The 10986-nt window shown below is 35.7% G+C and overlaps 1 protein-coding gene and 1 long non-coding RNA gene across 5 annotated transcripts in view; both read left to right on the forward strand.

Moving 5' to 3' along the window:
• Positions 1 to 10986, forward strand: part of FBXL17 (F-box and leucine rich repeat protein 17) — a 539173-nt gene that overhangs the window by 98520 nt on the left and 429667 nt on the right. The gene's annotated exons all lie outside the window — the stretch shown is intronic.
• On the forward strand, positions 557 to 7778 carry LOC116542756. Its single transcript, XR_004265429.1, has 3 exons — positions 557 to 1973; positions 6511 to 6518; positions 7768 to 7778. It is a non-coding gene; the product is annotated as an uncharacterized LOC116542756 (long non-coding RNA).

Genomic DNA, 10986 nt, shown 5'->3' on the forward strand with positions numbered 1-10986 from the left:
CCATGTGTATGTCTTCTTTTGAGAAGTGTCTGTTCATCCCTTTTCACACTTTTTAATGGAATTGTTACTTTTTGCTTATTGATTTAAGTTCCTTATAAATTCTGGATATTAGACCTTTGTCATATGCATAGTTTGCAAATATTTTTTCTCATTTTGTAGATTTTCAGTTTATTCTGTCAGTAGTTTCTTTTGCTTTTTAGAAGCTCTTTAATTAGGTCCCATTTGTCAGTGTTTGTTTTTGTTGCAATTGCTTTTATCTTTGTCGTGAAATCTTTGCCAGGTCGTATGTCCAACGTAGTATTTAGTAGGTTATATTCCAGTATTTTTATAGTTTTAGGTTTTATGTTTAAGTTTTTAATTTATCTTGAGTTGATTTTTGTAGATGGTCTAAGGAAGGGATCCAGTTTCAATCTTCTGCATGTGGCTAACCAGTTATCCCAGCACCATTTATTGAATAGGGAGTCTTTTTTCCCATTAGTTGTTTTTGTTGATTTTGTTGAAGATCAGATTGTTGTAGGTGTTTGTCATTATTTCTGGGCTCTCTATTCTGTTCCATTTGTCTGTGTATCTTTTTTTTTTTTTTTTTTTTCCGGTATAATGCTGTTTTGGTTACTGTAGGCCTTGTACTATAAAGTCAGGTAATGTGGTGCCTCCAGCCTTATTATTTTTGCGTAGGATTACTATGGCTATTCAGGATCTTTTTGGTTCCATATCAATTTTAAAGTAGTTTTTTTTTCTAATTCTATGAATAATGTCATTGGTGTTTGATGGGAATAGCATTGAATCTGTAAATTGCATTTGGCAGTATGGCCATTTTAACAGTATTGATTCTTCCTAACTATGAGCATGGAATGTTTTTCTGTGTTGTCTCTGATTTCTTTGAGCAGTGTTTTATAATTCTTACTGTAGAGATCCTTTACCTCTCTGTTTAGCTGTATTGCTAGGTATTTTATTCCTTTTTTTGTGGCTATAGTGAATTGGATTGCATTCTTGATTTGGCTGTCAGCTTGGATGTTGTTTATATATAGGAATGATATGATTTTTGTACGTTGATTTTGTTTCCTGAAACTTTGCTAAAGTTGTTTGTCAGTTCAAGAAGTTTTGGGGCAGATGCTATAAGGTTTCTAGCTAGAGAGCTATATAGTTCTAAATTGAAAACTTTCTGGAAAGGATTCACCATTCTAGATGGCATTAAGAACATTCATTTCTAGGTAGAAAACCATATAGTGTGCAACAGGGATAGTTTGACTTCATTTTTTCCTATTTGATTGCCTTTCATTCCTTTTTCTTGCCTAATTGCCGTGTCCAGGATGTCCGGTACTATGTTGAATATAGTAGTGAGATAGGGCTTCCTGTGTTCTGGTTTTCCAGGAGAATGCTTCCAACTTTTGCCCATGCAGTATAATGTTGGCTGTGGGTTTGTCATAGATGGCTCTTATTATTTTGAAGTACCTTTCTTCAGTGTCTAGTTTGTTGAGGGTTTTTAACATGAAGGGATGTTGAATTATATTGAAAGCCTTTTCTGCATCTATTGAGATAATAATGTGGTTTTTGTTTTCAGTTTTATTTATAAGATGAATGACATTTATTGACATGTATGTTGAGCCAATCTTTTATCCCAAAGATAAATCCTGCTTGATTGTGGTGAATTAGCTTTTTGATATACTGCTGGATATAGTTTACTAGTATTTTGTTGGGGACTTTTGCATCTATGTTCATCAATGATGTTGGCCTGCAGTTTTTTTATTTTATTGTCTCACAACATTTTAAACATTTCCATTATTATTATATATGTTATGGTTATTGGTGATATTCAAGTTTTAATTGTTTTAGGGTACCATGATCTGTGTTCATGTAAAATGCTAAGCTTAATTGGTAAATGTTGCATGTATTCTGACTGCTCCACTGACCAGTCTTCCACTGTCTCCTCCTGCACCTCTCTATTCCTTGAGACACAACAATTATGAAATTAGGTCTTTATCTTTATAGGTAAGGTCAGTTTCTTGTGATCAGCATATGGTTGGATCATGTTTTCTTTTTAATTTATCGAATGTATAGCTTTTAATTGGAGCATTTAATTCATTTACATTAAAAAATACAAAGGATCAACAAATAAAGAGTTGGTTTTTGAAAAAGACAAACACTGATATGTGAGGTTTTGTTCCTGTCATATTGTAATTGTTTTCTAAATTCTTTTTTTTTTTCTGTATTTGTTACGGTAGTTTCGTGATATTCTGTTGTGGTGACATTTCTTTCTCTTTCTCCTTTGTGTGATTACTTTGCCAATGAGTTTTATATTCTCATGTGTTTTTATGAAGGTTAATGTTGTCCTTTTGCTTCCAAGTTTAGGACTCCTTGAGCATTTCTTTTAAAGCCAGTTTTCAATATTTGCTTGCCTGTGAAAGACTTTATTTTGCCTTCTTTTATGAAGATTAATCTTGCTGGCAATGTTTTCCTTCAGCACATTCAGTATATCATCTCATTTTCTTCTGATCTGTAAGGTTTCTGCTGAGAAGTCCTCTGTTAATCTGATGTAATTTCCTTTATAGGTGACTATGTGCTTTTTTTCTTTCTGTTTTCAGAATTTGTTCTTTTACTTTGACTTTAAGTAGTCTGATTATAATGTGCTATGGCAAAGTCATTTTTGCATGGTATTTGCCTGGGGATTTCTGAACCTCCTGTATCTGGTTGTCTATATCTCTTGCTAAACTTGGGAAGTTTTCAGTTATTATTTCATCAAACAGTTTTTCTAAACTTCTTGATCTCTCTTTTTCTTTAGGGATACCAATAATTTATAAATGCAGTTGCTTTACTTTGTCCCAAATGTCTTGAAGGCTTTGCTTATTCTGTTTTAAATTTTTTCTTTGTTTTTATTTGACTGGATTATTTCAAAAGAGTTGTCTTCAAGTTCTAAAATTCTTTCTTCTATTTGGTCTAGTCTTTTTTGGAAATTTTTAAAATGTATTTTCTGTTTCCTTCATTGAATTCCTTAGTCCAGAATTGGTTTTTTTTTTCCCAAAGATATCTATTTGGTAAATTTTTCATTAATGTTCTTAATTGTTTTTCTGTGTTCTTTGTATTTGTTTTCAGACTCCTCTTGCATCTTGTTGAGGTTCTTTAAATATTTAAAATTCTTTATCTGGGGTTGTGAAAAAATTTTTTTTGGTTAAGATCTATTGGTAGAGAATTATTGTGCCTCTTTAGGGGAGTCATATTATTCTACTTTTTCCTGTTTCCAGTGCCTTTTCACTGATTTCTGCTCATCTGGTGAAATGGTCACTTATTCCTAGTTTTGAATTTATTTTCCTTGGAGGCGGGGGACTTTAGAGGGGTGTTTTTTTTTTTTTTTTTTGTTTTGTTTTGTTTTGTTTTTCTGAAGATGTGAGTATGATGTTAGTTGAGTAGGATGCTTTGGTGTTGTTTCTGGGTGCATGTAGCACTTAAGTTTCTGTATGATTATGAATATTATTATTTTAGCTAAATAGCATTTCTGGCATCTGTGGTTTCCTCAGTTTGTTAGAGTGCCGTTGTTGGTGGAGACTGTGATGAAGTTGTGCTGGGTTCTGGGATGCTGGATGGCCTGGTCTTCAAGTTTTAGTGGTGATGGTGGTGGACTAAGCATGTCTATCTTTGTTACCAGGGCTTTGAACACTGGCAGGTGTTAGTGATTCCAGGCATGCTGATTCTTGGGCCTCTAGGTGTCTTTCTTGGATGTTGGGACAGGTGAAGTGGGCTCACAAGTCTCTGGGTTGGTTGGCATGGCATTGTTGATGGCAGTAACAGTGTTGAGATACTTTTCTGGGTTCCAAATGCTGTGTGCTTGTGTTGGCAGTGGTTGAAATGTGCAGGCTGGCTTACAGGTCAGCAGGTGGTGCTTACAGGTAAGAGCCAGAAACAGCAGGGTATTTATGACCAACCTCAGTCTCTCAGGAGGAGTGCTTCAGTGTACCAGGTGGCAGATTGGTTTGTAACCTTTAGGATCCTGAATCTCTCACTCTGTCTTGTCAAGGGAGGTTGGGTAAAGCCAGGCACATCTGGACTGGTCAAGCTTGCACTCAGGCCCAGAATGGCAAGTGCGTGCACCAGCTGTGATGGGAAGGTGATGCAGTTCTCAGGCCCCTGGGAGAATGCCTGGGTGAGTGGTGGTTGCTGCAGCATTGAGGTCCAGCCACAGGGAGGGTGGGGCTAAATCCAGTGGCTAAGGCCTTGCATCCCACTCATACCCCAATTCTGGTAGGGCTCACTCCCCTGTCCCGGCTGTTGTAGCTGACCTTGCTGTTCAGTCAGACCTGGCAGCTGTACCTGGCTTGCAACTCAGTCATGGGCCATTGGAGCCCCTGCCAAGCTCAAGACCAAGCCTCTATAGCAACTCTCCTCCTGCTTGAGTCCTAGAGACAGTGCCTTCTTCTAACACTGGGAGCTGCAGCCCATGTCACACTTTTTTTCTCTGTCCTGGTTGCAGGAGTTCACCCCCCAACTCATGCCTCTGTCTGCATGCAACAGCCCAAGTTTTCCTAATACCTAGAAGTGGTGAAGCGGGTTGCTAGGACCGCACACAGTCTTTTAAGCGCTAAGATTGAGAATGGCATCTTACTGTCTCTTAGGTTTGAGAAAGGATGTGGGACCCAGGGTGTGTTGTTTCCCTCAAGTACTTTCTTTTCACAGCCTTCTAGCCACTCTGTAAGTTAGATTTGGGGATTGGAGGGTCAGGGCATTCTCTGGTGGCCTGGATTGTATGATTCCCTTGTAGGATAGTGGGAAATAGGACCCTCACTTAGCCTCTCCCATATTGGAGAATAACTCCCAATTCCTGGCCCATCCCAGCCAAGCAGGTTGCCTGTTCTCTTTTTCCTTCCTCGTTTGCAGTGTTTCCTTTTGCTTTTCTATTGAACTCCTGTGTTTCCTCTTGGGCATGTATTCAAAGTGTGACTGTCTACACATCATTTGGGTTCTTCTAAGTGCATGAGGCATGCTTGAAATGCTTCTAGTCAACTATCTTTTTTCAAAAAAAGTATTTTTAGTTAAGAGGTGTACATTTTTTAAAGACATGATGTTATTTTACACTTAATAGAATGCAGCATAGTGTAAACATACCTTTTACATGCACTGGAAACCAAAACTTCATATGATTTGCTTTTTTATGATATTCACTTGATTGCGGTGGTCTGGAACTGAACCTACAATATCTCTGAGGTATTCATTTGTTTTTTTAGTGGAAGTTAATAACTTCTAAAACCTCCATTTGCTTAATTTTCTTTGTACCAATTACTGCTTCTTGTTCCAGACTGGGAGAACTCTAAGCACTTTTTAGAATGACCAAATAAAATAGCGTTTGGCTTTTTGTTGTTGTTTTTAGAGACATTCCTTCTGAAACTTTCAGCCCTCCTGCTTCAATTTAGGTTTCTTTTGTCTCTTTTCTGTATTAGATTTCTGTTTTTCTTCATTCTATATTTTTCTTTTACTTGTTTTACACCTTTAATTTTAATTTTCCCAGTAGTTTCTTGAGAAAGAATGCGTGGAGGTTACATTTTTCCCCCAGAAAGTTTAATAAGTTGATAAGAAGTTAATTCTTCCATAAATCCAATAAACTGATTGTTTAAAAAAATAATACCCAACAATAAAACCAGATTATTTCCCCTCATTAGTTAACTAGTTTGGGAGAAGAAATATGGTGAACTGCTAGCCTGTTGAAAAATTTCCCTTCCAGTTTAATGCTGTCAAAGATATCAGGTTAGTTGAATTTAATACATGATAAAAATACAGATTTAGAGAAAACATAGTTAACATAACTCTTTGTATAAAAGAGGCAATGCCAACTGTAAAGCAGGGTCATCATTCTGTTGAATGGCATTTATTTTAAGTAATTTTTAGTTTAAATGAAAATATCTAAATTGTATTGTTTAAAGGCAATTATAACCTACTTCTCATGTAAAGATATCTCACAATCTAAATATAGATTAAATGAAAAGAAAAAGTCCTCTAATTGCTTATGGAGAAAAAATTGACCAGGGTATGCATTGCCTTATGTTTTATGGTTTTTAAGTGGAAGTTTTCTGTTTCTGACATTGTAGAGAAGGCTTTTTACATAAATAGCCTCCCATATATCATTTCAAAATATCTAAGGGCTTGAATAATAATTTTATTCTTGGGTAGTCAACAAATGACATCTTAGTCATTAACTACTTTAGGATAAAAGCATTTTGCTAACATTGAGCTTCACTCAAAATTCTTAACTTATTTGGATTGGCATATGCTGTTTATCGTGTTGTATTTGGCTTGTTTGTTAGGTGTCTTTTTTTCTCCTTAGTAAGAAATTTTACTGCTAGTTAGCTTGTCAGAGATCATTATAAATAGAAGGATAAAAATTCTGGTGGTAGATTGCAGTGTTTTATACTAAGCATTATTGATCCATAAAGACTTACAATATATTATTCTAAGGTTGTCATTCCTAGAAAGGACTGAATAAGGATTAAGAAACTATGTTGACAGAAGTCATCACTTTAACGACAGGCAATTTAGTTTGCAGTAACTGAAGCAAGGAAAAACGCAATCAATCATCACAGCAAGGATTTTCACAAATGTTTACCAGTCTGTAATGAATGTTGTGTAGATCATCAAGGTCATTTGATATCTTCTCTGAAAGTAATGTTTTCATATTCTAACAAAGCAATTCAAGTACTTAAAATAAACTGCTATGTCCATTTCTTGAAGTTCTGTAGTACAATGAAGGAAAGAAATATGAAGGATTAAAAAGTTAAGAAACATTAAAATAAATTCAGCTAATTAATTAAGCTTTTTGTTTCATACTTGGAGTTAAACTTGTTATTTTTCCCCCAGTGATAATTTCCTCAAGTGTCTGGCTAAAAAATGCACATGGAACCCAATGTGTATTTTTACACATTAGTTTCTTAATGTCTCTTCAAATTGTTTTCTCTTGATCATGTTGAGGAGTAAGTCTATATGCAGTGTACAAATTCTCTCCTACCAAGATTCCCCATCCACATTGATTCTGGGATAGTAAATGGGTTGGAATTAGGAGACTAGAGCCAGCAAAGAAAGTTAGGTACATAGGCTTGTTCATTAAGCATTGCTGAGGCTGCTTCTGGAATCCATGGCTGAGCAAGCTCTAGATTTAGAGTTCAGATTCAGGCTCTGTCCATTTCTTAGTGGATGATTTAGTCAAGACACTTAAGTCTCTCTTTCATTTCCCTATCTGGAAAATTTGAATAATATCTTGCTCGTGTGATGGTTGGGAAGATATATTTCACAACTTTTGTAGGGGCCTATAGTTCTTGACACAGGTGGCGCTTCAGAGATGTTAGTTAATTCCTGTTCATCACCACTCCTGTCTCGTAGCAAAGATAGTAAAACATTTGACCTATTTAGTGGCAATAGAAATAGGCAGAAGGGAGTCATAGTTACTATTTTACATTCTATGGAAATATATTCAGGGTAAGTAATAGCATGCTTAGCATAGGCCAGGCCACTTAGGATGACAGTTGTGGTATTTTTTTTTTCAATTGGTTTAGTAATTTCACCCACTGGTTTGACGTAAAATACTTAAAAAAAAAAAAAAAAAAACCCTCCAAAACAATAAGCAAGGCAAAGAATCTGAACTAGCTCTTTGACCAACTTGCTTGTTGGAGTCTTGTATCATAGGCAGTGCCTTAGTCATCCAGACTCATTGTTGGCTTAGGGTGAAAGAAGTGTCCTTATCCTCTAGTCTGTAAGTTGTGCATTTGTATTTCATTCAGCATTCATTATAAGTAACCTTACAGGTCATTAAAGGTATAATGTATATATGTGTATATAATTTGAATTCTGAGTGAGTTGAGTTATTTGCGAATGTAGTGTTCATACTGGTAAGGAACTCTGTTTTGGAGGGTTACAAAGACTTGGGGTTTAATTCTGTCTTGGTCACTTCCTTTTTGTGGACTTGAGTAAATTAAGCTCTCTCTGCTCTTCAGTTTCCGTATATGTGTAACTAGGATAAGAGTACGAATAGTACTGTTATTGGGAAAGGAAATGAATTGTATGCTTACACTTGGGGTTCAGTTTTAAATTAAATATTATAACAAATGTAAAATTTGTAACATACAAAATGCCTAATGTCATTAACTGTGATTATGTTTTTCATACCATACTCTGCATAGAGTAATTTATTTTTGTGTACATACACATATAAATCATTTTGCTGTAGCTGTATTCATGATGTGACTTTTTACAATTAGGACACTAGTCACATACATAACAGGTTTTTGATGACAATAATATTGATTTTATCCTAAGTTAGAAACCCTTTTACTGGAAAAATGCAGGATAATTTGTTATAGAAATTGTATTTAATGGCCAGGTGTGGCGGCTCATGGCTGTCATCCCATCACTTAGGGAGACTGAGGTGGGTGGATCACTTGACGCCAGGAGTTTGAGATCAGCTTGGCCAACATGGTGAAACCCTGTCTTTACTAAAAATATAAAATTTAGCCAGGCCTAGTGGCACATGCCTGTAGTCCCAGCTACTTGGGAAGCTGAGGCACAAGAATCACTTGAACCTGGGAGGTGGAGGCTGCAGTGAGCTGAGATTGTGCCACCGCCCTCCAGCCTGGGCAACAGAGTGAGACCTTTTCTCAAAAAAAAAAAAAATATAGCTAACATTTTTGGTTGCTTTTTATGTGCTACTAGTTGTGCCAGTGTATTAGCTCATTTAATCTTCAGTACCACCCTATAAGGCCCATTTTAGGGCCTTTTGCCCTGGTAATAGCCTCATTTTATATGTGAAGAAGCTGAAGCACAGAGAGATTAATTTGCTGAAGGTCACATAGGTAGTAAGTAAGGGAGGCAGAAATTCCTGTTTTGGAGATGTTTAAAGAATTCATAACGCTTCCTCCCTTATTCTTTTACTAAATACTTTGAAGGCGTTTTTCCAGTGGATGAAAACAATGAATTAACTATTACGATGTTACAAATAGATACATGGAAAAATCTTGCATTTATTTCTGTCTCTCCAAGGATGTTGTTTCAGGTGTTGTTTTATAGTTTATAATATATTGGCAGGTATTTCCCAGCTCATAAACGTGTTAATCTGCCAATATGTTCTCAAGAAGTTGGCTGTATTTGTAGTTTTCTTCATGGTAGCTGCCTATCCTTCATAATGTGTGGTTGTAGGACTTTCCTACTTTTTTCTGCAGAGTTTGAGTCTCTATTGTAATGAATAAAGAAAACGCTTATGGTTTTGCCAGGTGTGAGGGATTTACCAGCTATCTTAACCTGTTCTTTTCTGTGTGTATATTCTGGTGCCTCCTGCCAGATTACTGAATACGTAGAGAAGAACAGGAAAAGCATAATAGAGCCTAGTGATATATTTCATGGAGTAAGTCTTCAGTTTGGAGCAACCTCTCTTCTTTGTTTCAGTTCTCCTTATCTTAGCAGTGATCCTTCTAGCCAAGCATAGTGCCTGGAACTTAGAATGGGCTTAATAAATGTGTGTTGGGTAAATGTAAATGAATATATAAAATGAATGTTCTGTTTAGTTTGTAGCATTCTTTCCTTATCACAATCAAACAGATGTTGGGCTGAGAGTGGGGGAAATATGAGAAGCTGCCACACATAAATATGATTTGGCCATTTGTTGGATTAATAGAGACGATAGGCCTTCTTTAATAGACTGGAAGAGGAAGGGAGCTCCAGTTTTAGTGGTTTATTTCACTGGAGGAAGTGAGACCATCATGTGTTATGAGTTCTACTATCATTTGATTAGGTATAATCAAATGATAGTAGAACTGCTTTTCATTAATCATATTCTCTTTTGTTGCTATTTTTTTTTTGCATTGTCTTTATTTACCAAATCATGTGTCTCCTTCATTTCCCCTGCTCTCTTGGATGTAATTATTGGGAAAGGAAGTGAATTGTATGCCTACACAGGGAGGTAGGGAATATGGAGAAGGAGAGAGGGAAAGAGGGAGACATGCGTGTTTATGTGAAAAAATAGACTTATGGGGGAGAATTTCAGCAATCTGTTAGTCTTTATGTTTATGCAGCTTTCCTCTCTTCTCATAATAGTAAAAAGGGTACAGGAGAAATAATTTAAAACCGTCAACTGTTCAGTTATTTCAACTTAATAATTTAAAACTGTTAACATAACTGTTACTGTGATTTTAAATAAACATCATTCTGAGAAAGAGAACCTTAAATGGCAATTATCCTCAAAGTTTGTGGCCAATAGATACTTGTTTCTTTGGTTTTACTAAAGAAAAATATCTCAAGATAAATTTCCTTGAAAACGTGTTTTTTTGTAAATTAACCTAAGAGTTGCTTCCTTTTCATTACAGTGGTTGCTAAATATATGATTTATACATTTATAAATATATGATGTATAAATTTAATTTTAAATATTAAAATATGATTTATATATTTCTAAATAAATATGTGATTTAGCTACATCATAAATATAGGATTTAGCTGCATTTCATTTAGATACATATATGAGGGAAACAGCCTCTCTGAACCTGCAACTGGAGTGAATCGTAGGGGAGATTGCCATCACTTTTTTGTAGGGTATTCACAGACACTGAGAATTTCTCAGTATTTAAGATTCTTTTTCCATTAACAGCTTCCACAGTTTTCTTAGAATCTAATTCTTTATATGGCAACATGCCTGGCATCCATGCTTTTTACTTCTCCTGGGTGCTTTTAGATGCTTGGAGATTTACTTCTTTAGTATATTTTAATCTGCATGTTTGAAATCTTGGCTTCAAAGTTGTTGGGAAGATCTTTTAGCTTTGATACTTGGTTTTGCTGCTTTTTTTTTTTTTTTTTTTTTTTTGTCCTTTAGTTCTGCCAGGACCTACCTAATCTCCATTGAGGGGAATATAGGCACACTCCTTTACCTTGATATTTGCAGCAATAGTAGAAGGGGGAAGTGCATTTCAGGGCAGTACCTAGGTTTTATTCAGTGTTTCAAGTAGTAAAGTAACTTGATTAAAAAAG

This window comes from Sapajus apella, unplaced genomic scaffold, assembly GCF_009761245.1.
Source record: "Sapajus apella isolate SASKATOON/1434 unplaced genomic scaffold, GSC_monkey_1.0 scaffold1, whole genome shotgun sequence".
NCBI classification, from domain to species: Eukaryota; Metazoa; Chordata; class Mammalia; order Primates; family Cebidae; genus Sapajus; species Sapajus apella.